We start from the raw sequence: 27983 nt of genomic DNA, 5'->3' as shown, positions 1-27983 counted from the left end.
GAGGCGCAGACCCACTGCAGTCCTTGTAGAAATAATGGTACAGGTGAGTCAGCAAAGACGCAGACCCACTGTAGTCCTTGTAGAGACGGCCAGCAGCCATCTGTTGCAAATGTGTAGGTGCACAATCACCATCGAAGTGTCTTGCGGAGAATATAGCAAGTCCATAAACCACCACATGTCCACTCACAAAAAATTTGTTTGAAATGTCCTTTAAAGATGTGGTGATGAAGTTTTCAAAGGCGACTTTCTGAATGTAAAGAATACTGAAATTTTTCTCGAGGTTGCCTTCTGTGGTACTTTTCTCAAGCCCAGCCGGTGCGCGTGACAGTGCGTCCGCAACAATGTTCTCCTTGCCGGGAATGTAGACTATTGTGAAGCGGAATTCTTGCAGAAACAATGCCCAACGTTTTAACCTGTCATGATTTAATTTTGAAGACATAAGAAATTGTAATGCACGATGATCACTGTATACTTTTACGTGCTTACCAGAAAGAAAGAAACGGAATTTGTTAAATGCCCAAACGATAGCTAAAGCTTCTAATTCAGTAATAATTTTTTTCAGATTTTGTTAGCACTCGGCTAGCACTATGTAAGTAGGCTGTTTATGTTTTCTTTATGTAAGTAGGCTGTTTATGTTTTCTCTATGTAAGTAGGCTGTTTAGGTTTTTTATTGGTAACGCCACCTCTGTATGACAATCACTGGCTGTGCTGTGTGCAGTCTGTGGCTGCTTTGCATTGTTGTAATACTCGCCATTGTAGTGTTAGGCAGCTGGCTGTGAACAGCACGTAGCGTTGCGCAGTTGGAGGTGAGCCGCCAGCAATGGTGGATGTGGGGAGAGAGATGGCGGAGGTTTGTAATTTGTCATGAACTGATATATATATTATGACTTGTGATGATATTAAGGTAAATACATTGTTTGTTCTCTATTAATATCTTTCATTTGCTAACTATCCCTATCAGTAGTTAGTGCCTTCAGTAGTTTGAACCTTTTATTTAGCTGGCAGTAGTGGCGCTCGCTGTATTGCAGTAGCTTGAGCAGCGAAGATTTTTGTGAGGTATGTGATTTGTGAAAGGTATAGTTTAATGTTAGTCAGGGCCATTCTTTTGTAGGGAATTTTGAAAGTCAGATTGCGTTGCGCTAACAAAGTATTGTGTGTCAGGTTAAGCACAGTCTCGTGTATAATTGTTCAAAGGGGACGTTTCATAATCCTGGCAGGGTCGCCATATGAAACGTCCCCTTTGAACAATTATACACGAGACTGTGCTTAACCTGACACACAATACTTTGTTAGCGCAACGCAATCTGACTTTCAAAATTCCCTACAAAAGAATGGCCCTGACTAACATTAAACTATACCTTTCACAAATCACATACCTCACAAAAATCTTCGCTGCTCAAGCTACTGCAATACAGCGAGCGCCACTACTGCCAGCTAAATAAAAGGTTCAAACTACTGAAGGCACTAACTACTGATAGGGATAGTTAGCAAATGAAAGATATTAATAGAGAACAAACAATGTATTTACCTTAATATCATCACAAGTCATAATATATATATCAGTTCATGACAAATTACAAACCTCCGCCATCTCTCTCCCCACATCCACCATTGCTGGCGGCTCACCTCCAACTGCGCAACGCTACGCGCTGTTCACAGCCAGCTGCCTAACACTACAATGGCGAGTATTACAACAATGCAAAGCAGCCACAGACTGCACACAGCACAGCCAGTGATTGTCATACAGAGGTGGCGTTACCAATAAAAAACCTAAACAGCCTACTTACATAGAGAAAACATAAACAGCCTACTTACATAAAGAAAACATAAACAGCCTACTTACAACAGTACGTGCAAGAACCAAAAGGGAAAATGAAGCATGGAAGACCAAGAACGAAGTGATTGGATTGAAAAGAGAGTAAGGCAGTTACGTAGTCTATCGCCCATACTGTTGACAGAAGAAGCAATGTCTGAAATAAAAGAAATATTCAATAGTGCGAGTAAAACTCAGGGTTAAATGGCTGATGACGTTGCTATACCAGTGAAAGTGAAGATTTAAGAAATCTGCTGAATGGAATGAACAGTCTAATCAGTGGAGAAAATGACGTGAGAGTATTCTAAAGAGAGAAGAAAGTAATGAGGAGCAGCAGACATGAGATTTCCAATAACCTTAACATCCAGCCAGGTGTCTATGAGGTACACGAAGTTGAGGATCTCTGCTATCTTGGAAAGGAGAAAAGCAAGACAAACCAAGCAAAGACGACATAACATTCTGACTAGCACGGACAAATGGGTCATTCCGGACATATAAAAGTCTGCTATTGTCAAATATCGGCCTTAATCTGTGGATGAAATTTCTGAGAAAGTACTATATTAATGTAGGAAAATCGGAAAAGAAGAGGCTCGAACCGTTCGAAAGGTGGTTTTATAGAAGGATGTTAAAAATTAGGTCTAGAGAGATAAGGAACGAGGAGGTACTCCGCAATACCGAAGAAGAAAATAACTTGTGGAAGCTACTGACACTAAGAATGGACAGGATGTTAGAATATCTGTTGAGACATCATGGAATAACTTCCATGCAACTAGAGGAGCTTGTAGAGGGTAAAAGCTGTAGCGGAAGACTGAAACTGAAATACATCGAACAAGTAATTGTGGATGTTGGTGGAAGCGCTATCCTGAGAGTAAAAGGTTGGTGCAGGCGAGGAATTAGCGGAGGAACGCATCAAAAGTCAGAAGACTGTATATGCGTCAAGTAGTGTGCAATGCCCTATTCAGGTTAAGAAAAGTTGAAAGTAGATGTTGGTCAATATAACCAGGAGGTAGGCTGTCGACCACCCCTCTCAGAAAACACACAGATAGGAGGCCAAAGGGTACCACGATTCGAGAACACAGAATAATCATCTGGCTAACTCCTCTCAAGCAGTTTGCAAACGTGGTTGCAGAAGCTCATCGGTCGGTAGGAACGTTGGGTTTTTTGGTGGCTTGAGAACTGGGATGACACTCACTTTTCATTGCGAAGGAATACTTCCCAGCCAAATACGGATGAACAAAATGATATATGAAGGCTTCGAATCACATCCAGATGTTGGGACATCTGAGTACGAATCTAATCAAAGCCGGGGTCTGCATAACATGACAAGCAAAAAGCGTAAAGCAGTTACCTGGCAATGAAAGGTAAATTATATAGTTAATTGTTCTCGTGTACAGAGGATGGGGGATATGTTCAGCTTGTCTTTTATGCATTCGAAGGTTATAACTGTTAGAAAATGACGCCAATGCTGCCGCTAAATGGGCTGCTAGGTGTGCAGCAAGGATCGACACATGAGAAGATATAGATCCACGAAGAAGGGGACTAGGAACAGGTTCTGGTCTTTCGCAGGCCTCTATACTACCTAGTTGGCCACACCTGTGTACAAGGGGCCTCGGTTCGCAAGGAGGAGACGTAGTGCTACAAGTATTCAACCCACCCCAATCTTTTGATTGGTTTGATGCGGGTCGCCACGAATTTGTCTCTTATACCAAATTCTTTATATGAGTAACACTTGAACCCAATATCCTTCGTAGCGCATTTCATTAGTTAGGGAGACTTTGCAAGAATCTGCTTAAAAGAGAATGTCGCTACAGACGTTACAGGGCCTTTCAACGGTTCTGAGTAAAGGTTGCCAAGTGATAGTGGTTGCTTTGGAGGGGGCCTGTATAAAGAGGAACAGCAGTTCCAGTGGCTTGAGTGATTATGTTAGAGAGGTCTCGAATAACTTTGTTGAGGCAGTTTGAGAGTAAGGGTACGAAGGTCACGGATGGCTGGGACAGTAAATTGGATCTACGAAGAGCCCAACGTGGCAATTGGTTCTTTGCTAAGTGACAAGGTGTTGACAGGTAGTGGGTAGTCTCAAAGATCGTCAGATAGCGACCACTGTAGGGACGCCACAAGATAGAGATCGTAAGGTTGATAGACGATAATACAGGGTGAATCACCGCAGATACTGAAGAAATGGAGAGTGCTACTAATGCGTGGTTTTCAAAGAATGGTTTGGTAGTCGAGGGCTCGTATATTTAGCCTAAAGAAGATTTGAATAATACTTAAACAGTGTATTTTTGTACAAAAATACATTTTTTAAATGCAAAAATGCCTATTGACATTAACAAACAAAAAGTAGGGCAAATTCGAATTTCAGTGTGGTTTGTTGCAGGATCCCCGTGCGAGTCGTTTACGAGATAACATATTTTGAAAAGTTCACACACAAACATTTGTTTGTACCATTCAACATGTGTAGTTGCTAGGCGATAGAGAGATGACAGACAAAACGGATAGATGCGCTCTGGCTTGATACGTACTGTCGTGCGGCATGATTCCCGGCACAAACGAGCATTATACACGAAACGTGGCGAGTGGAGCCGTCTACGAAAGAGACGGCACCTCAGCCTGTGCTGCTGTGCTTCTGGCGAAATGTACGGACCACGAAGTAAGCCGCCTGACAGGTGGGCAGCAGGCAGGCTGAAGGAATACTGCGAGTGGTTTCCGCGGGCCGAGTGGTCGTTGCAGATCCGCACGTAGCGAGAGGTGTTGCCGTGAGGCAGACTCAACGGCCGCAAATTTTTTCACGGCCACTGCATAATTAAAATATACACTAATTTATATACGGAATAGTCAACGGCACACATGGATGAGAGAAATGAGATGAGGAACCATATTTGAACACCAAATCTGTAGATGTAATACTGCTTCAGATACCGGAGAAGGAAGATACAAATGTACCTATTACTTTTAAAAATAAATAACTCCCAAAAGTCTTAATCGATCTTAACGAACGTGTCAAAAATCAGCTTCAGAACTTCTATTAACCAGCACGATTTGAATCATCAGACGGAATGTTGATTCTAAGGATTAAAAAACGCGTTTAAGTACAAAACAAATTGTAAAGCAATAAATGTAGTGAAAATATTAGATAAGTGTCTATGATAGCTGTCTGTAGAGGTATAATTTATTTATGCTTTAAAATAGTTTAAATAACGCTAATTGTGACAGTTTCACTGAAAGTAGATACAAGAAGAAGATAGATCGTTAAATAAAGAGTACTGTGCACTTTGTTTACGAAGTAGCTTAACACATTAGACTTTTGTTTTAAATCCCTGAAGTCTTATAAATGTCCTATCATTCTCTCCCTCCTCCTTTCCATTGTTTTTCATATGTTCGTGTCGTCACCGAGTCTGCGTCGTACCTCCTCATTCCTTACCTTATCAGTTTAGCTAATTTTCAGTCCGCCCCCGGTAGCTGAGTGGTCAGTGCGACAGAATGTCAATCCTAAGGGCCCGGGTTCGAGATTTCCTCCGCTCAGGGACTGGTGTTGTCCTAATCATCGTCATTTCATCCCCTTGTAACCGGCGAGCGGCCTACCCGACGGGAGTCCCTGGTCACACGACATTCATTCATTCATTCATTCACATAATTTTCAACGTTCTTCTGTAGCACATGTCAAACGTTTCAATTCTCTTCTATTCCGTTTTTCACACAGGACTGCCATCTTTGCATGTGTTATTAATTTAAACAATTTATTTTATCTTTCTTTATTATCATATCCTCTTTGCTTCTTCCGTGACAAGTTATTTTCCTTTCAAAGTAGGACAATTCCTTAACTCTGTCTACACTGTGATCACCAACTTTGATATTGAGCTTCTCGCTATTCTCATTTCTGCTACTTCTCATTACTTTTGTCTTTCTTCCGTTTACTGTCGATCTGAAGTCCGTACTCAGTAGACTGTCAAATCCATTCAACCGATCTTGTAATTCTTCTTCACCTTCAGTGAGGATGAGCAGTGTTATCAGTGAATCAACGGTACTCTTTCAGCTTGGATTCGAATCCTACTCTTAAACCTTTCTTTTGTTTACGTCATTGCTTCATCGATGTCTAGAACAGTAGTGGGCGAAAGACTGCATCAGTGTCTTACAGCCTTCTTAATACGAGCACTTCATTTTTGATATCCCAGCCTTATTGTTCCCTCTCGTTTCTTATACGTATTGCCCATTACCCACCGTTCCCTTTAGCTCAAACCTATTTTTCTCAGAATTTCGAATATCTTGGACCATTTTATATTATTGAAAGCTTTTTCCGGATCGACAAATCCTGTGAACAGGTATTCATGTTTCTTCACTCTTGCTTTTATTAAGAACTGCTTTCTGGTGCGTTTACATTTCTCAAAGCCAAACTGGTCATGCGACAGGTACTGCGTTTTCAGTTCCGTTCTTCTGTGTAGTTTTCGTGTTTGCAATTTGGATGCGCGAGCTTGTGTGGATGATATTTTTTGAAAGTCTGATGGTATGTCGTGAGTCTCCCATATTCTACATATCAAGTTGCATAGTCGTTTGGCTGCCACTCTCTCCAGTGATTTTAGAAATTCCGATGAAATTTTATCTATCTCTTCTGTCACTTCATCTCAAGTCTTCCACAGCTCTTTTAAATTCTAATCGCGTACGTCTTGCCCTTCAGTTCCAATTTCTTCTTCCACCACTTTTTCAGACAATTCCTCCCCCTCACACAGGCCTTCAGAATACTCTTTGCACCTGCCTACTCTCTCCTATGCGTTTAACAATGGGGTCCCCGCTGCAATGTTAATGTTGGCACCAATGCTTTACGTTTCACTGGAGGTTGTTTTGACTTTTCTATACGCTGAACCAGTCCTTCCGACGCTTATTTTTTTCCATTTCTTCACGCTGTTCGTGCAACCATTTCGCCATTGCTTCGCTGTACTTATTATTTATTTCATTAATAAGTGACTGATATTGATGTAGTCTTGCCTCTTCCTGAACATTTTTGTACTTCCTTCGTTCGTCGATCAGTTGAAGCATTTTCCTGTTACCCAAGGTTTCTTCGCAGTTACCTTCCTTGTACGTATGTTTGTCCAACGTATGTGATTGCTATTTCTTGAGATGTCCACTGCTATTCAACTGGACACTGCCCACTATGGTACTCCCTATCGTAGTAAGCACGTCTTTAGCGAACTTCAAAGCGTCTCATAATTGCTCACTACTTCAGCATCACACTTGTTTCCATCCTGGTTCTTCCCGACTATTCCCTCTAACTTGAATTTACTCTTTATCATACCTGAATTGTGATCTGGTTCCATTTCTGCGACTGGGTACGCCTTACAATCAAACATCATATTTCTTAATCTCTCTCTGGTCATTACGTAATACAGCTGGACTCTTCCCTTGTGTCCAGGCCTTTTCCAAGTATACCACCTCCTCTTGTGATTCTTCAACAGAGTATTCGCCATTACTAGCTAAAATATATTTCAGAAGTCAGTCAGTCAGTCTTTCTCCCGTCTCATTGCTACTACAAATCCTTTATTCTCCCGCTACTCTTTATTCTTCTCCTTCCCTTTCAACCGAATTCCAATGGCCCATGCCTGGAGCAGAGAGGCCAAGTGTTTTGCCAGTTTATACGTTGGTGTCTTAGATCGGCAAAGGAGAAAAGGGACCCACTTGCAATGTCGGGAATATACCGTATACCATGGACATGCGGAAAAGTTTATGTCGGAATGACTGGACGATCAATCAACACCAGGGTCCAAGAACATAAGCGACACTGCAAGTTGGGGCACGTGGAGAAATCGGCCGTGGCAGAGCACGCACTGAGCGAGACCGACCACGTAATAAAATTCGCCTACACAGAAGTTCTGGCTGTAGAGAAGTACTATCACACTCACTTGTTCAGAGAAGCTGTAGAAATACAAAAACACGCGAACAGCTTCAATACGAAAGAGGAAAACCTTAAGGTAAACGGATCCTGGCTTACCGTACTGCAGCGTACCGCCGCAGGTAGCAAGAGGAGAACCGCACCGGAAATGACCGCGGAGAAGCCCTCGGACGTTGGCGCGCTAGGTACATATAGCCTGCGGCCGCGAGCTCGGCTCCAGTTCACCACCGGCAATGGAGGGTGAAGCTTTGACAATGCCAGCCACTCGTGCTGGCAAAACGTCAGTAAAATCATTAGTTGAACGTCGGCCGAAGAACCCGAGACAGAAGCCAATAGGCAGTTTGCAAAATGTTACATTAGTTCTTAAGTTTCGCACACCCGTGCAGTATTGCGAGGGCATTCAAGACTGGCATTTGTCTCCTTACACGTGGTTTTTGATCTTTAGCATTGCCCTTCATAAATTTTTGATATGGTAAGTTCTGGACACAATAGGAAAAATAATCTCATAGATACTGAGTTACTGTTATCTTCTATAGAGCTCTATTTGTCTAGCACGTTATGCAGCAGACGGCCAAACATATAATTATATGAAAGCGTGGTACCTTTTCTTTCGGACATACAATTCATGTAATTGGTTCACCTCGATGGGGAATGAATTCACAACCTTCAGTGTGGATACACTATTACGTCCAACCTCATTGCGGAGATTTGAAAGAAGCGAACATGGAGGACATGGGTGGGGACTGCGAATAGGTGGTGCTAGGTGGGAATGCGGCTCGGCAGAGAGGCGTGTCGAGACAGGCCGCACAATTACGATAAACACTGTGTCCAGTAGGGGCAGTGATTAACGTAACTGTCTACTAAGCAGGAGATTCTGCATTCTAATTCCAATCCGGCATACATTTTCACTCTCAGCCGTTGATTCCGCATTAAGTTCCGATGCAGCTGACATCTAGAGTCCCTTTCCTTTCCTTTCGTGTCTCTGTCCCCCCCACCACCACCCACCACCCCCCCCCCTCCACCAGCAATTTACATATAATTGTCAGTCATACTTTCGTAGCAATACGACGTCACACAATATCGCTGGTTCGGCTCTTGCGCTTCCAGCTGATGTGGCGATACGGCGCGAGGCACGGGAAGAGGCAATTTGAAGACGGTGCGAGAGTGCGAATAAGGCAGTTGTCTCTTGGAGGCCGTCGGGCAGGGGAGTTTCAGAGCACCTGTGGCCAAGTGAACGCTGCCACGCCCATGTTGACGTTGCTGAAATGGTTCAAATGGCTCTGAGCACTATGGGACTTAACATCTGAGGTCATCAGTCCCCTAGAACTTAGAACTACTTAAACCTAACTAACCTAGGGACATCACACACATCCATGGCCGAGGCAAGATTCGAACCTGCGACGGTAGCGGTCGCGTGGTTCCAGACCTAGAACCGCTCGGCCACCCCGGCCGGCGTTGACGTTGCCATTTGTGAACAGATAGTGGTCCTAACAGTCTGGACCCGGTGAGAGGTGGAGACGAGGTACACAGGAGGGCGCGGCGTGATATTGCTGGCCGGGAATGTCGTAGCTTTGGGGATCAAGTACCGCATCGTGCTGCAAATCTGTAGTGGCTACCTTCATCTTCTCAAACTGTTCTGATAAATTCCGAGCTTCCCTTTCTGTTTTAAAAGGTGCCATGTTATGCTGAGATAAAAGGGGACAGATTGATCATGTTTCAGCTTTAGCGACTGTCCGTGGAAGTTTATTCGTTAACTGATGTATTGAACTGTGCAGTTTGAGCTTAGTTATTGCCTTGTTGAATTAGGCTACCTGTTAACGCCTGCCCTTCTAATATGCCAGTCTGTGGGTTTAAATACAGGAGGGCAAATACTGAACTGTAGACATAAAGTCCTGTCATGTTTGGGCTTTAGTGTGGCTGGCAAGGTCGGACGCGTTAACTGTTAAATTTGTGGTAAGGTTCTATGGGACCAAACTGCTGAGGTCATCGGTCTGTAGACTTATACACTACTTCATCTAACTTAAACTAACTTACGCTAAGAACACACGCACCCATGCACGAGGTAGGACTCGAACCTCTGACGGGAGGGGGGGGGGGGGGGGGAGGGGAGGGGGACGAAGCGCGTTCTCTGTTAAGGTTTTATCTTTCGACAGTCATTTACTTGCATATTTATGTGCAGAACATTGTCACAAGAATGCACCTTTTGACACATACTTGTTTGCGTGTGTTTTTAATCGTGTTTCTTTTGTTGTACAGTTCCGAGCTGTTATTTGCGTGTATTAACTGTGTTTCTACTTGTTTCTTTTGTTGTAGAGTTCCGAGCTCTTATTTGTGCATACTAATTTAAGACGGCAACGGACCTATGGATTTTGTCCAGCTTCTGTTCCTGAATATGCTATTTCCCTTAGGCACTGGTGTAAACAGCTTGCTGTGAAACAAGTTGCATTTGCCAGTTGTTAAAAGTTTGTAGTATAAGAAATGGTATTAAATTAAAAATTTTATGTTCCATAGTTCTCTTTCTATCTGCTACTACAGTAATAATAATAATAATAAACCCCGTGGAGGCCCGGGAAAAGAATAGGCCTCCGGTATGTTCTGCCACTCGTAAAAGGCGACGAAAAGAACAAACCACTAATAGGGCTAACCCCCCTTTTAATGTGATTACTTGGTTCAGGACAGAACTAAAGAAGCCTCGGACAAGCGCCGTCATGGTCGGGGTCGACGCTTGAACCCTATACCCGCCCACAATAGTAACGACACTGCTAGCCAACTGGAAAATGATTTAAATCCAAATAGAGGTGTTTTGCAGGTTATGCTTCCTGCAACCACCCTAGAAGGAAAACAAAGACAGAGGATGAGATGGTCAGATGAAGTTAATCGACACCTCATGTTCTGTTATTACCAAGCAACAAACCTAGGAACCAACACAACTGGATACAGATCACAAGTATACACAACATTTATTACCAGATACCCAGAATTAAAATTTTTAACAGAACAACGACTAGCTGATCAGATCCGTGTAATAATAAAAAATAACAGGATACCCAGTCAGAATTATAAAACATCAAACAACAAGTACAACAAATACTGGAACAAAATAATGTGCAATCAGAAGAAGAAGAAAATACCGTAATTGACTCAAACATCCCAGAGCAAACAAACAAAGACCAACACGCATCAATTAAACAATCAGAGGAAAACTAAATCTTAAGACAGCCACCAGAACAAGCACAAACAGAACATGAAGTGTCATACATGTTAGATATAGAAGAAAAATTTCAGCGGACATATATAGAATACACAACATAGAACACAAATACACACATAAGACCATTCTTGCATAGACTGCCAAATAACCCACAAGTCGAAACAACAATAAAAACTATCAACACAATCATACACAACAAAATAAATGAAAACAACTATGGAAGAGTTACAACTACTGGTTTACATAAGAGCACTCACTACACTAAATATACACACTAGGCAGAAATCAGAACCAACCAATACACAGAAGAAACCCACAAAACCAGCATGGCAACACAGGCTACAGATCAGAATAGAAAAAATGAGAAAAGACATGGGACAGCTAACACAATTTATAAGAAATGAAATGTCAGAAAAAAAAACGAAAAAGGTTAGGTAAAATCTCACATCAAGAAGCGATCGAGCAATTAGATGAAAAGAAGCAGAAATTACAAGCATTGGCCAAATAACTTAGAAGATACAAAAAAAGTGAAAATAGAAGGAAACAAAACCAAACATTCAACACAAACCAAAAGAAATTTTACCAGACAATAGATAACACACACATTAAAATAGACAATCCACCAAGCATATCAGACATGGACCACTTCTGGAGCAACATATGGTCAAACCCGGTACAACATAACAGGCATGCACTGTGGATACAAGCAGAAACAGACACATACAAGATGATACCGCAGATGCCTGAAGTGATAATTTTGCAACATGAAGTCACCCAAGCAATTAATTCTACTCACAATTGGAAAGCCCCTGGGAAAGATAAAATACCAAATTTCTGGCTAAAGAAGTTCACCTCAACACATTCACATCTAACTAAATTATTTAACAGTTACATTGCAGATCCATACACATTCCCTGATACACTTACACATGGAATAACTTATCTGAAACCTAAAGATCAAGCAGACACAGCAAACCCAGCTAAATATCGTCCCATAACATGCCTACCAACAATATACAAAATATTAACTTCAGTCATTACACAGAAATTAATAACACATACAACACAGAACAAAATTATAAATGAAGAACAAAAAGGCTGTTGCAAAGGAGCACGAGGATGTAAAGAGCAACTGATAATAGATGCAGAGGTGACATATCAAGCTAAAACTAAACAAAGGTCGCTACACTACACATACATTGATTACCAAAAAGCTTTTGATAGTGTACCCCAATTATGGTTACTACAAATATTGGAAATATACAAAGTAGATCCTAAATTGATACAGTTCCTAAACATAGTAATGAAAAATTGGAAAACCACACTTAATATCCAAACAAATTAAAATAATATCACATCACAAGCAATACAGATTAAGCGTGGAATATGCCAAGGAGACTCATTAAGTCCTTTCTGGTTCTGCCTTGCTCTGAACCCACTATCCAACATGCTAAATAATACGAATTATGGATACAATATTACTGGAACATATCAACACAAAATCACACATTTGCTATACATGGATGATCTAAAACTACTAGCAGCAGCAAATCAACAACTCAACCAATTACTAAAGATAACAGAAGTATTCAGCAATGATATAAATATGGCTTTTGGAACAGACAAATATAAGAAAAATAGCATAGTCAAAGGAAAACACACTAAACAAGAAGATTACATATTGGATAACCACTTCAACTGCATAGAAGCGATGGAAAAAACAGATGCCTATAAATATCTAGGATACAGACAAAAAATAGGAATAGATAATACAAATATTAAAGAAGAACTAAAAGAAAAATATAGACAAAGACTAACAAAAATACTGAAAACAGAATTGACAGCAAGAAACAAGACAAGAGCTATAAATACTTATGCTATACCAACATTGACCTACTCATTTGGAGTAGTGAAATGGAGTAACACAGACCTAGAAGCACTCAATACAGTTACACGATCACAATGCCACAAATATAGAATACATCACATACATTCAGCAACAGAAAGATACACATTAAGCAGAAAGGAAGGAGGAAGGGGATTTATCGACATAAAAAACCTACATTATGGACAGGTAGACAATTTAAGAAAATTCTTTCTAGAAGGAGCAGAAACTATCAAAATACACACAGCAATCACTCATATAAATACATCGACTACACCACTGCAATTTCATAGCCACTTCTACAACCCTCTAGATCACATAACATCAACAGATACGAAGAAAGTAAATTGGAAAAAGAAAACACTACATGGCAAGCACCCGTATCATCTAACACAGCCACACATCGATCAAGACGCATCCAACACATGGCTAAGAAAAGGCAATATATACAGTGACATGAAAGGATCCATGATTGCAATACAGGATCAAACAATAAACACCAGATATTACAGCAAGCATATTATTAAAGATCCCAGTACCACAACAGATAAATGCAGACTTTGCAAACAACAAATAGAAACAGTAGATCACATCACAAGCGGATGTACAACACTAGCAAATACAGAATACCCCAGAAGACATGACAATGTCGCAAAAATAATACATCAACAGCTTGCCTTACAACATAAACTTATAAAACAACACGTTCCCACATACAAGTGTGCATCACAAAATGTACTGGAGAATGATGAATACAAATTATACTGGAACAGAACCATTATAACAGATAAAACAACACCACATAACAAACCTGACATCATACTCACCAATAAAAAGAAGAAATTAACACAACTAATCGAAATATCCATACCCAATACAACAAATATACAAAAGAAAACAGGAGAAAAAATTGAAAAATACATCCAACTGGCTGAGGAAGTCAAGGACATGTGGCATCAGGATAAAGTTGACATTATACCAATTGTACTATCAACTACCCGGAGTCATACCACGAAATATCCACCAGTAAATCAATGCAATACAGCTACATCAAAACTTATATATACAACTACAGGTATCCGTAATTACTGATACATGTTCAATCACCCGAAAGTCCCTAAATGCAATATAACATATACCGTACAGTTAAAAGGAAATCACACTTGATCAAGGTCCGCATCACTTTCCATTTTTGACCAGACATAACGTCTGAGAAAAGAAAGAAATAATAATAATAATAGTAATAATTAATAACTGACTATGAACTAGTAAAGTTTGTACCAGGAGTTCTTCCATTACTGCTTTACTGCTGCCCATAATAATAGTAATAATAGTGGCAGTGATAGTAGAAGATCTACCGGTATTAATTTTACTAGTTCACAGTCAGTATCATTTTCTCACATTGCCTCTACACACATGCAAATCATTTTAATACTACGGTACACCGTGAAAGTTTATGGAGCCACATTTTAATACTACTTATCATATTACAATCGTTATTTCTTAAGTAACTATGGTGGAAAATGTAAAAATGTACTGCACGTGTGAAATCCTGATCCATTATGAGAGAGGACCTGATGGCCCTTTCCGCAATAGGTTCAATACATAAATAAACAAATAAATACATATTCTGATCATAATGTTCCAGAAACAGGCAACCACGAGAATTTTTAAGGGGTCTGATTGTAAAAGCCTCAAGATTTTTTTAACGTTCTGATTGTACTTAAATTGTGGGGTATTGCCGATTATGGTAAAACCTGGCTGCGTTTTGTTAAAGTAACTTAGGCCATTGCCTGTGATCCTTGATTGTTGAATATGATGTAGGGTGATGAATCAACATTTGTTCAAGTAAATTCAAATACTTCAGTAATTAGTGACATTTGCTTTGTTTGCTGTAGATTTTCGTGGGTCTTTTGCCGTATTCAAGTTGTTGTATTAAATGAACTGTCCTTCCCTGTAAACAACTATGGGCGCCATCCGTGTTCAGGTTGCTTAGGTAAGAAGTATTATTTTTCTCTCTGGGTAAGTAAGATTCTAAGAGCCTTTTGCTGTTGTTTAAAACCCTTTGTTTTATAATTCAGCCAATGTGTAAAACCTATCAGTCGTCATTTAAATTGTAACTTTATAACTGGGTTTCATTTGTGATGAACTTTGAAGGCCAATGGCTGTTGCAGTCTAGAATATTTTAATTATAAAATTTCAGTTAACCTTGGCTCTGTGCTCAAGGTATCAAAGTATGTTCCATGTGGAATTTGTTGATATTTAATAAAATTGTTGAGTGTTGTTTGAAGAGTGCGGTCCAGTAGCTTTCCACGTCCAGATCCTTGTATCCTCCTTGTATGTGCAATTGAAAACACAAAATATTTCAATCAAAAAATGTGACAAGAGCTCTAGCAAAGATAAACGCTACACATTTCTTTCACAGTAGATTTCGTTTCTTTCCCAGATCCAGCTGAGCTTGTACTGAGTTACCAGGTCTTGAACTCGGAAGAATGATATACAACCCTATGTTCTCTCCTAAGTGCGGAATTTCAAGTTTATTCCATTTTCTTTTCGTAAACAAAACTATTTCCGGTATCAAGCTTCGTGAACGATTATCAAGAAAAGTTTGGTTGTCTACCTTCTATACCAGTTTATTTGAATTCAAAATTCGAACTGTGCATGTCTCCAGAGTAAATAAACGGTAAATCCAACCATAAAGCTAAGGTAGGAGTTGTTTAAACGAATATCTAGCTAAATTGTTTCCTGTCACCAACGCTTGTGAACGCATGCACCAACAAGTCATTGCTCGGTCCCGATATAAAGTGAATCCAACATACCGCAACAAAGCGTGCAGTGCGTTAACACAATGTTACACAGCACTCCAGCATTCCAGTCGCTCCTGCGTTTACTTTGAGGTCACAAATAATGTAAATGCTCAAACCAAAATTTCGCCTGCCCTACAAGCCACAAAGCAAGCGCATGTCAAAGTGACTCGGCATCTCTCTGTGCGAAATTAATTCATTTGACGAAGTAAATATAAATTAGGAAGCAGAGATGCAAATATTACGTTTCAACTTTCACCCCAAGAGTTTATTTACACGAAACAATACCGTTTCTTTCCTGAAGCGTCAGAAGATTACTCAGTTTCATAGAGCTATTTCACCTTAACACGCCCTTGCTAAGAGCTTTCATTCTCGAGAAAAAACCTTTACCGCTTCACAGCGTTTAATTGTAAACAAAATTGTCGCGGTGGAGTAAATAGTGGGTACTATAATTATTTTGGTACAAAATTTTATGGCTTTAAAGGTGTTATCGCCTAATTCACTAGTGTACAGTCAACGTGCAGCTTATCTGTATATACACTCCTGGAAATGGAAAAAAGAACACATTGACACCGTTGTGTCAGACCCACCATACTTGCTCCGGACACTGCGAGAGGGCTGTACAAGCAATGATCACACGCACGGCACAGCGGACACACCAGGAACCGCGGTGTTGGCCGTCGAATGGCGCTAGCTGCGCAGCATTTGTGCACCGCCGCCGTCAGTGTCAGCCAGTTTGCCGTGGCATACGGAGCTCCATCGCAGTCTTTAACACTGGTAGCATGCCGCGACAGCGTGGACGTGAACCGTATGTGCAGTTGACGGACTTTGAGCGAGGGCGTATAGTGGGCATGCGGGAGGCCGGGTGGACGTACCGCCGAATTGCTCAACACGTGGGGCGTGAGGTCTCCACAGTACATCGATGTTGCGCCAGTGGTCGGCGGAAGATGCACGTGCCCGTCGACCTGGGACCGGACCGCAGCGACGCACGGATGCACGCCAAGACCGTAGGATCCTACGCAGTGCCGTAGGGGACCGCACCACCACTTCCCAGCAAATTAGGGACACTGTTGCTCCTGGGGTATCGGCGAGGACCATTCGCAACCGTCTCCATGAAGCTGGGCTACGGTCCCGCACACCATTAGGCCGTCTTCCGCTCACGCCCCAACATCGTGCAGCCCGCCTCCAGTGGTGTCGCGACAGGCGTGAATGGAGGGACGAATGGAGACGTGTCGTCTTCAGCGATGAGAGTCGCTTCTGCCTTGGTGCCAATGATGGTCGTATGCGTGTTTGACGCCGTGCAGGTGAGCGCCACAATCAGGACTGCATTCGACCGAGGCACACAGAGCCAACACCCGGCATCGTGGTGTGGGGAGCGATCTCCTACACTGGCCGTACACCACTGGTGATCGTCGAGGGGACACTGAATAGTGCATGGTACATCCAAACCGTCATCGAACCCATCGTTCTACCATTCCTAGACCGGCAAGGGAACTTGCTGTTCCAACAGGACAATGCACGTCCGCATGTATCCTGTGCCACCCAACGTGCTCTAGAAGGTGTAAGTCAACTACCCTGGCCAGCAAGATCTCCGGATCTGTCCCCTATTGAGTATGTTTGGGACTGGATGAAGCGTCGTCTCACGCGGTCTGCACGTCCAGCACGAACGCTGGTCCAACTGAGGCGCCACGTGGAAATGGCATGGCAAGCCGTTCCACAGGACTACATCCAGCATCTCTACGATCGTCTCCATGGGAGAATAGCAGCCTGCATTGCTGCGAAAGGTGGATATACACTGTACTAGTGCCGACATTGTGCATGCTCTGTTGCCTGTGTCTATGTGCCTGTGGTTCTGTCAGTGTGATCATGTGATGTATCTGACCCCAGGAATGTGTCAATAAAGTTTCCCCTTCCTGGGACAATGAATTCACGGTGTTCTTATTTCAATTTCCAGGAGTGTAGATACAGACTTGAGCAGGAAACTCCACCGACATACCACGTCTGTCATGTCATCCGACGAAACCTGCGCATTCTAACTGGTTAACCGTACGCACAACAGTGGTGCTTTTCTGCAGCCACACACTGTGAGAATCAACTATATTTACAAGTAATCGTTTACAACTAGTAATATGAAATTTGTATGAGGAATAAGCAGGATATAGACCATGGTATAGCACCAACTAAAAAATGTTTGATGACAACACCAAAAATGCATATTTACTTTAAAATTACAAGTGTGCACTTTACATTTACTTCAAGACACTTACCCATAACCGCGAAAACCCCACCTTACGCTGTCTGCTGAATGCTGCAGAGCAGCTTTTTCAGATCTTGTTTTTCTACGTAAATCGTGCGTCCGGCCTTGTCGTTGTAAACTGCCTTTCACGTAAATCTGCGACGACGCATTTAATGGTGATCCTTACACTGCCAGTACTCTGGTGCAAACTATGTTAAATGAATTCAGCTTTACGGCCTCGAAAGGAACTTGGCTCTGAAACTAGTGTCGCTGAGTAGTGTTACCGAAACCGAATATTATTTTTGTGGACTAGTGCATAATTTAAAATGCAAGTCTGCAGGCTTTCGTGGCCGTTCTCATTGAAGTTAAAATCTTCTGGGTTATTAATCTGCGTCATGTTTCTTCTAAAATGTTCGACGTTTCGACCCCTCTACTGGGATCTTCCTCGGGATCTCTTGGTGTCAACTACTGCTAGAACACTCTAGCAAAAGTGGACACCAAAATATCCTGAGGAAGATCCCAGCAGAGGGGTCGAAACGTCGAACATTTTAGAAGAAACATGACACGGCCTAATAACCCAGAAGATGTTAACTTGAATTTAAAATGTGATACCAAGGAAATAATTTTCTGGCGCTAACGATTTAACCTACGATTAAATTTTTAAACAGAAATGTTACAAAATTATAAATGTCCATAAAAATTTTTTTTGCTGATGACATTCTCAGGCGAAACGTTCCGTTATGTTCAGAAACCTAAGTTAACTTTCTCTTTGCCATTCCAAGAATGCAAATGGAAATTAATGGTTTTTAAGTCACAATATTCTCATAAAAAACACGAATAAAACCATCAAGTTTGTATATTTACAGTTGCCGGTAACTGATTCATAATGCCTTCTGTTTTGGCCTAAACACTGCTCTCCCAGTCCCCATATATTTCCGACATCTCGACCAGCATACATTCAAAATCCGCTTATTTCTTGTTCAGCTCCCACTAACACACTCATTCTCCGATGGGACCTCAAGAAGAAAAAGAAAAAAAAACAGATACTATTTAATGCGGTGCTCCAATGCAGTCCATCGTTCCAGGCTACACCATTGTTTTACGGTTCATATCGGCGTGAGAGAAATTAAAGGGACTTGCCAGCAAACAGGCAACTGTTTTCTCTTGTACTTTTACTTGCAGCCCTCCGCTCTTTGTACTCTTACTTGTACTCCTCCACTTTCCAACAAATTCCACACAATGTGCTGTTCACCACTCAGGTGGTCCTCAAAGTTTTGCCTTTGCCGTATTTCTCAAGTAAAATCATAGACGAATGTTTCTGGAAGAGATTGGCTCTTAGAGGAAATAGGAACTGCTGACCTGAATGGCTGAGCGGGATGGCGCAATGGTTAGGGCACTGGTCTCTCACATGAGGCCGTGGTTCATATCCCCAGTAGGCCATCACAGAATTTTCTGTGGGTACCCTAAACCGAGTACTGGAGGTCTGCCTTGTGAAAGACTTGCCGAACTACTTCGCCGTTCTTCTGCAATCTGACGTCACACTCCGTAAGTTTAGCTCTTCGTTGAAGACATATTAAACTCTTATGCTTTTCTTTTTCAGAGATGTGCTCAATACGAACCACGGAGGTCAATCGGTTGTTAATATCGATATCGAGCAGCTCAGAGTAATCACATGTTTGTCAAATCATCAAAAACAAATTCACCACATTCCATGAACAATATAACGCCTACTAATAGGTTAAAAAACTCATCAGGCCACGAACCTCTGCATGCCTCTCATAGGAACTACAGATTTTTAGTAAATTTTTTGCGTCTTCTGCCACTTCTCGCATCCTCTGCTTCGAGTATTCCTATCTCGTCAAAAACCTTCTGGTTTTCTTCTCCCTGCCATTACTAACGTCTCTTATTCTGTCGTATCCTCTCTTGGTCTCTCTTGTCTTACTTTTTTAACTTCCATAGGATCTCATCTTGAACTGGTAGGTAGGTTCAGCATGTTAAGAAACAGACGACTGTTCCTGTGATACTTAACCCTCCCAGCTGCTACTTCGTAAGACGCTATAGAAACGTGAAAGAGATCCCCATTGTGTATATGCGACTAGAGAGCTCTAGGCAAAGCAGCGAATATAGGGAACTCAAATGCTACGCAAATTTCCTGGGAGTTTGGAGTGATGGGTCTACGACGAGACTGCATTCACACACTTTTAATCCGTAACATTTTTATAGTAAGTTTAAGTGTACCGACACTACCGTTACAGACATTCAGTAGCATTCGGGCTTTGCGTAGGATGTTGTCGTTGAAAATCTGCAACATTTTAACGTGGTTGTGGTTCATCTTGTGCAGACGAGAGTTGGTTGTAGGCCACAGACGAGTTGATAACCATGGCACAAAATGAGTGCAACACTCGATATCACCGAACGAGTTGGGACAGTGGTTAGCACACACTACTTGCATTCGAGACAACGGTTCAGATCCGCGTCCAGTACAGGTTTTCCTCATTTCCCTAAATTTGTCCAGGCAAATGACATGGTCGATTTCCTTCCACATGCTTCAAATATTTCCGAACGTGTGCTCCGTCTCTTATGACCTCGATGTCGATGGGACGTTAATCCATAAGCTTCCTCCCTCCCTTCATTCATTCATTCATTTAAGGAAAATCTTTCACAAGGCTGGCTGTCAAATACAAGCCTGTGTCGTGAGTATAAGATGTGGTGTCGTGATGACAACGGATGCGTATTTCATTATCATTAGAATTGCTAATAATTGCATTTTAAAAATTACTCATACAGTAATCAGCGTAATTTTATTGGTACCGGTGGCAAAATGTTGGTTCTCTCTTCCACGTTCTCACAATTTTAAAAGTAACCGCAAGTCGCGATGAACAATCGGTCTGTCGTAGGCCTTCCTTGTATCTTCTCTGTCAATCTTGGTCCGTAACGGTTCCTTTCTGAGGAAAATATTCAAGTATCGGTCGAATGAATAGGCTATGTCATTCGTGAGTGGATTTCACTTCTTGAAGATACTGTCAATGAATTTCATTCCATCGTCTGCTACTCCTACGATTAATTTTATTTGGTCTGTCAGCTTTCAATCGCTCGGTACGCCTGGTCCCACATAGTCAATCAATATGACTGTTCCCAATGATTACTCGTCAGTCCTGTAATCGAAGAATAACTGGTTTCTCTGTGTGTTTAAGCGCCATATGATATTGCTTATAGCGTGTAAAAAACACACACATGTATTCCATATTTTGAGAGGTTATAGTCTGTATCAAACAAGACAAAAATGTTCAGTCAGCATGGCCCCTAAAATGTATACCTTATGAGCTATGAGCGCGTGTTCATCTTCGCTGTTGTGGAACTTATATCTTCTACTGTAAGTTCTTTGTCATTACAAACGGCCAGCATACCGCAGTAAACAAAGACGGCTGAATTGTTGTGCTGGTGGTACCCTTTGTTGTGGATTTTTTCAGGATACACGTCTGGTGGGCGACGGTTGCTTCCTTTTGAGAATAACGTTTGCCATCTCCTGTGATGAGTAATAGGTTTTCATTATGCTGGTAAGTGCAAAGAAAGAACTACAATGTAAAAGCATTTCAGAAACTTATCAAAACACAAATGGTTCCATTAGAACCCAGACCTGTTAATATAGTAACAACACTAACAGATGTTACTATGTTGCATACTGCATTCCCTACGACGTCCGTGACGGCGATGTGCTTGCAGAAAAAGAGATGTTTCACAATAATGAAGATGAACACGTGCCTATAGCTCTTCAGATATACATTTCAGAGGCCATGTTTACTGGGCATTTTTGTCTTGTTTGGTCCAGACCATCACATCTCAAAATATGGAATATAATTTTAACACCATGTTTCTTTTTAGCTGAAGAAGAGCTCCCAATTCCTGCACCAAACGCCAATCCGGCATACATTTCAGTACATTTTTATAGCGCTGCTATTTAGAACAATATCAATTGCGATTAAAGAAGACATTGGGAAAACAACAATTACGGAAAAATAAATGAATGGGATGAGATTAGAATTTAACGCCTCGTACACAATTAGTCCATTTCAGTAGAAGAGCACGTTAGCATTAGGCAAGGAAATCCGGTGTGTCCTCCTCAAAGAAAAATAATTACATAATATTAATAATCTACTTTCGCTTACAGGCTTCATATGGTCTGATACGTGCTACATTCAGTTACGTCTGCTTTCTGAATGCGCGAAAGCAGGAGCTGATAATTCAAAAACGGACATGTCTCATTTACGTCAACGGCATACTCTTGTTACCGACAGAAACGCGTTTTTCACTTGCTGAGATGTGCATCAGTTGTATGCAAGTAATCATGTCTTCATGAAACTCTACATTTCTCGAATTAGACAGATAGAATCATAGAATCTTGAATCTCTTTGCCTACTAGCATTTTTTCATTAAAACAAATGTGTTGCATTTAGAGACACAGAAGATCTTATTGTGCTCAAAAACACCAAATAATAAGAAGTGCAAGGCTTGTTGTTGTGTCTTTCTAGCTTGGATCAGGGGAAGCGAACTATGACAGACAGGTTAGTTTGTTGATTTGGGCGAGGTTACCAAACAGCGATGTCATGGGTCCTATTGTGTCCTTTCAAAGGAACCATCCCGGCATTTGCTGAAGCGATTTAGGGAAATCATGGAAAACCTAAATCAGGTTGGCCGGACGCAGGTTTGAACCGTCGTCCTCCCAAATGGGAGTCCAGCGGAATATCGACTGCGTCACGTGGCCCGGTGGAATGCCTGTGTTTAAGATACGAAATCAGATTAGTAGCGTTCTTAGCGGCCTTCTAGTGAACTTCGGATACGGGAAAATATGGAGCGAATCTACGTATTCTCGCTTTGCGAAGTATGAATATTATGAGATGATATTATTCGTTAATATTTCATGAATGAGGCTCGTAGTTTGGTGGTACAGTGTGTACTTGGAAAAGTTTTTGTGACAGTGTAAAGTGAGAAATTTTAATTCTTAACCTCTCGTAGTCATGTAAAACTTCGTGAATGACATCGTGGCGTCTTTTGAGGGTAAATTATTTATTTATAAAGCCCAGTATTGATTGGCGACTCCATGGAGTGCCCTGTGCACCACGACCAGATAATGGATATACTTGGAAGGAGAGACAGCATTGGTCTTTTTTTTTTTTTTTTGTTTTATTAACCGCAAAATCGATTTTCGGTCACTTAGTGACCATCCTCAGTGCTGTAATATACAATTTAAATTGGTAGGCACTGGTGTCAACAAGCTTTGTGATCGCTCTAAGCTTGTTGACACCAATGCCTACCAATTTAAATTGTATATTACAGCACTGAGGATGGTCACCAAGTGACCGAAAATCGATTTTGCGGTTAATAAAACAAAAAAATACGACCAATGCTGTCTCTCCTTCCAAGCCCAGTATTGCAGTATCAAGTGGAAATAGTTGCGATTCAGCAGATATCAAAACCTAAAACCAGATGATATGACATAACACAGAAGTTCCTGACCTGTTCCTGTTCCTGACCGCAACCTTCTTGTGTGTATTGCAAAGTTTGAATTGCCCTGCGAAAGTGTTGCTGTTATTCTACTTAACTTTCGCTCAGTTCATTAATATTGTATTGGGTGTGGTAAATGCTTTCGTATTCGTTTTTGTTTCGCTTAAACCAGAAGCTAGTTTCTTCGCATGGTAATACGTGGACTCAACTTTTTTTTTGGCATTTAATGCAGGCATTAGATTTTTAAATCTGGAAAAAGTATATTTGTTCCATCAGCTGTACAGCTGTATGCGTATTCTCTATCTGTTTAGATTATTACGGTCATCTTCACAGGAGGAAAACAGTGTACAAAAAGTACATCAATGCATCGAACATACAAAAATGTTTCAATTGGCTCTGAGCACTATGGGACTTAACATCTGAGGTCATCAGTCCCCTAGAACTTAGAACCACTTAAACCTAACTAACCTAAGCACATCACACACATCCATGCCCGAGGCAGGATTCGAACCCGGGACCGGAGCAGTCACGCGTTTCCGGACTGACGCGCCTAGAACCGCACGGCCACCGCGGCCGGCTCGAACATATAATTTTGTCATCTATGCGCCAATCAAATACAGAACATGTAAAACTATCGTAAGTCTGTTGTCACATACTCCGTGTAAATGCGCTGTACTATGGCACGATTACAGTAGTACACACTTTGTGAGAACTCCATACTTCAATGGAAACGCGTGACCGCTACGGTCGCAGGTTCGAATCCTGCCGCGGGCATGTATGTGTGTGATGTCCTTAGGTTAGATAGGTTTAAGTAGTTCTACGTTCTAGGGGACTGATGACCTCAGATGTTAAGTCCCATAGTGCTCAGAGCCTTCAGTGGATGTTTATCTCCTATGAAGCCAATGTTAATAATAGAAACTGACAGAATAATCATACAATTGTACAGCTGACAGCACAAATATGCTGTTTTCAAATTATTTAACAGCTGTGGATACACATACGAAAGCTCCGACATTAGAATTTGGGTGAGAGGACGATTCTAGTAGATGTATTTCTGCTGGATTGTATTGATTTAAATGCCTCTTGATAACGTGGGGAGAGATCTGCGTAAGAACTATTGCATTTCTAACATTTGCAAAGAATGAAACTGTAGTCACCAAGGCTACAAAGCATTCTTATCTACATAATATGCAAATCACTGTGAAATGCATAGCACTCATTGGCAAGAAGAAATACAATTCAAAGAAGAACTGCACACTCATTCAGCGCAAGATACAATGAATACCAATTCTGTCAAAAGCTGCTAACATGGAGTTCCCCTTTAAATGCGAGAAAGAACGGGAAACGGATACAAACAAGTGAAGTGGAATAAAACAATATAATTGGAATGCAGGGCCAAGAGGAATTTTCGATACGAGTCGTTGGCGTTTGCCACTGACTTAAAGTTAATGGGTGCCATCAGGTCGCTTTTTCGTGCATATATTCACAGTTTTGTTGTTAGTTGTCGAAGCAAACGAACATAAAGCAATTAAAAAAAACTAGTTGTGGTGACAGATTGATGCGTAGTCTACCCCGAGGCATAGGTTGGATTGGAATGCAACAGGCTGATTGCCAGTTAGACTCATGTGTATATTTACTAAGATCTAGGTTAGGTTGTAAGGCAATAGTTCGGTTGCGAGTTGGCGAAGCCAATGTATGTTATGTTAAAAAGGCCTTGTTGCAGTAACATACTGATCTGTAGCTTAGCCCGTTTGAATGCGTCGTCAATAACATCAGATTACAATCACCATATTGTTTACGGCGTTTGTCGTATGTTTCCTACGCCACTGGTCAAAGCTGACAACTCGTATCGAACATTCCTCTATACCCAGAATACATTTAAATCTAGCAGTTCACACACGAACCCGTAAACAGTAATAAATGTACGTAACCCCACAGAACAGTATACGACGAAACCAGCTTCTGCTTTATATGAATCAAAATATATGGGATCATTTACTCCGTCCAGTGCTGTGGACGTGAGCAGAGACCAAGCGGAATACTAGCAACGTATTTCCAATGGAATTCACGCAATAAGTCGCAAGCAGAAACCAAATGTGATGGAACCTGTATAAGTTTACTACGAAACACAAACAAGTACGGAAGACCTTAAATCACGCGATAGGAAAGTGACTGCACGAGGAATTGATAAACTTGCAGCGACCCAAGCGGTCTGGCACCGAACCAAAGTCGTGTTACCGGAAGTCCCTATATGAGTCTCACGCCCGTGGTTGTACTTACTGTGGCTCTTACGGCTGAAGACGAGCGCGGAGACGGCACGACACGAGCGGTACGTGTAGAGAGCCGCGTCGCTGGAGACTGGCGACCAACGCGACGAGGCGTGGTCCGTGGTGCCTCTGGCAGGCAGCGGCGCGGTAAATATAAACCAACGGCGGTGCGCTGCGGCTTGGCCGCTGCCGCTACTTAGCACGCCGGCCCGCGCGCTGACAGTCGTAAACACGCCTCGCCGGGGAGGGGACGAGTCGCCGGCAGGTGCTCTGGCCGCTGGCGCTCTCGAGTTCTGCTTAAACTGGGGCCAGCCTTGCGTAACATGCCCTTCAGTGGTACTGGCGACGCACCGGCGGCCCTCAGGCTTCCGTATCTGTTGCACGTGAGCTGCGCCATGTGGCGGCAATCACATCAGTTGGAACGGAGGAGGGACCCATGTAAATGAGATCAAGGAGCGGCAGCGGGGAGGTCCGTGGTGTGCTCGGAGAAGGACGCCAGCGGTGGGGAGGAGTAGGGAAGGTGTAGAATGGCGTCTCAACAAATATACAGCCGTGACTCAATACTAAACCCCGTATTACTCGCTGCACATAAAGGCCCGCCGGCCGCTAGTGGCCATGCGGTTCTAGGCGCTTCAGTCTGGAACCGCGTGACCGCTACGGTCGCACGTTCGAATCCTGCCTCGGGCATGGATGTGTGTGATGCCCTTAAGTTAGTTAGGTTTAAGTAGTTCTAAGTTCTAGGGGACTGATGACCTCAGATGTTAAGTCCCATAGTGATCAGAGTCATTTGAACCATAAAGGCCCCAGTTTATCGCCTAACCGACCGAGCAATTTCGTGGCAGCCTAATTACGTGCCGAACGATGACAGCGCGGCCATATTGTTGCTATTTGTGTATCGTAAGTTCATTGTGCTCGTGTTCTACGAGATTCCGCTTAGTTTTACACAGAAACAAAACGGAGGTTTGCCTTTGCTGGTTTGGAGGTAGTAAGGCCAAAAAAAGCCGAGAGAAAGCTGTGGGCAAAGAAGTGGCTAATGCAAGGTAAGAATTCACCCATGTTCTGCCACGTCAGCAGCTGGGATCCGATGATATTCGTTATTATCTCAGAATGAATGAATCATGCATTTCTGGGTTGCCGCACATCATCAAACCATTCTTAAGGAAAAATAAGTCACTGGAGAGGATGTTTCCTACTTAATGATTTCTAGCGACTGGCTGAAGTTACGAGGATCTCAAATCCAGTTCTGTCGTATCCCCAAAAATTATCAATTAAAATGATCCTGAAATCTACAGTCTGATTTATAGTTAACTGAAGTACTACATCCTGCTAAAGAAAAATAAATAACACAGAAGACGTTCATGTAAACACAATCAATTTATTTCTTTATGTAGCATAATACATGACCTGTAAGTTTAAGATGGTTCAAATTGCTTTAAGCACTATGGGACTGAAATCTGAGGTCATCAGTCCCCTAGACTTAGAACTTCTTAAACCTAACTAACCTAATGACATCACACACATTCATGCCCGAGGCAGGATTCGAATCAACGACCGTAGCAGCCGCGTGGTTCCGGGCTAAAGAGCCTAGAACCGCTCGGCCACAGCGGCCAGCGTGTAAGTTTAAGAAACTAGTTTCAAATGTGAGCAAGAAAAACTAATTTGGTGGAGGCGTATATCATCTGATACATACGACAGACAGATAAGGAATGAGGCACTTACAAGGGAACCTCCCCATCGCACCCCCCTCAGATTTGGTTATAAGTTGGCACAGTGGATAGGCCTTGAAAAACTGAACACAGATCAGTCGAGAAAACAGGAAGAAGTTGTGTGGAACTATGAAAAAATAAGCAAAATATACAGACTGAGTGGTCCATGCGAAGATAGACAACATCAAGGTTAATATGAGCTCAGGGTCACCTTGGTCCCGTGGTTAGCGTGAGCAGCTGCGGAATGAGAGGTTCTTGGTTCAAGTCTCCCCCCGAGCGAAAAGTTTTCTTGATTTTCGCAAAGTTATGATCTGTCCATTCGTTCATTGACGAGACGAGACTGTAATAAGTTTAGTGTCTCTGTTTTGCGACCGCACCGCAAAACCGTGCGATTAGTAGACGAAAGGACGTGCCTCTCCAATGGGAACCGAAAACATTTGATCGCAAGGTCAGAAGTCAACCGATTCATCCACAGGAAAACACGTCTGATATATGCTATACGACACTGGTGACGGCATGTGCGTCACATGACAAGAATATGTTGTCGACCCACCTAACTTGTACACTTGGCGAATAGGTAAAAAGATTCTTCTACGTTGCCCGATTTAGGTTTTCTTGTGGATGTGAAAATCACTCCCAAAAAAGTGATGAAAACATAAGAGTTTGTCACAAACTGCA

At 42.1% G+C, this 27983-nt stretch overlaps 1 protein-coding gene across 1 annotated transcript in view; it reads right to left on the bottom strand.

Annotated features, from left to right (window-relative positions):
- Positions 1-25756, bottom strand: part of LOC126456403 (uncharacterized) — a 123471-nt gene extending 97715 nt beyond the window's left edge. The window contains exon 1 of the mRNA XM_050092157.1: positions 25613-25756. The gene's annotated coding sequence lies outside the window, so the exon portion shown is untranslated. The remainder of the gene's footprint in view (positions 1-25612) is intronic.
- Positions 25757-27983: the final 2227 nt, after the last annotated feature.

This window comes from Schistocerca serialis, chromosome 2 (genome assembly GCF_023864345.2).
Source record: "Schistocerca serialis cubense isolate TAMUIC-IGC-003099 chromosome 2, iqSchSeri2.2, whole genome shotgun sequence".
In the NCBI taxonomy this organism is placed as follows: domain Eukaryota; kingdom Metazoa; phylum Arthropoda; class Insecta; order Orthoptera; family Acrididae; genus Schistocerca; species Schistocerca serialis.
Note: the sequence above shows the minus strand (reverse complement) of the source record. Positions and strands in the feature narration are given on the sequence as shown.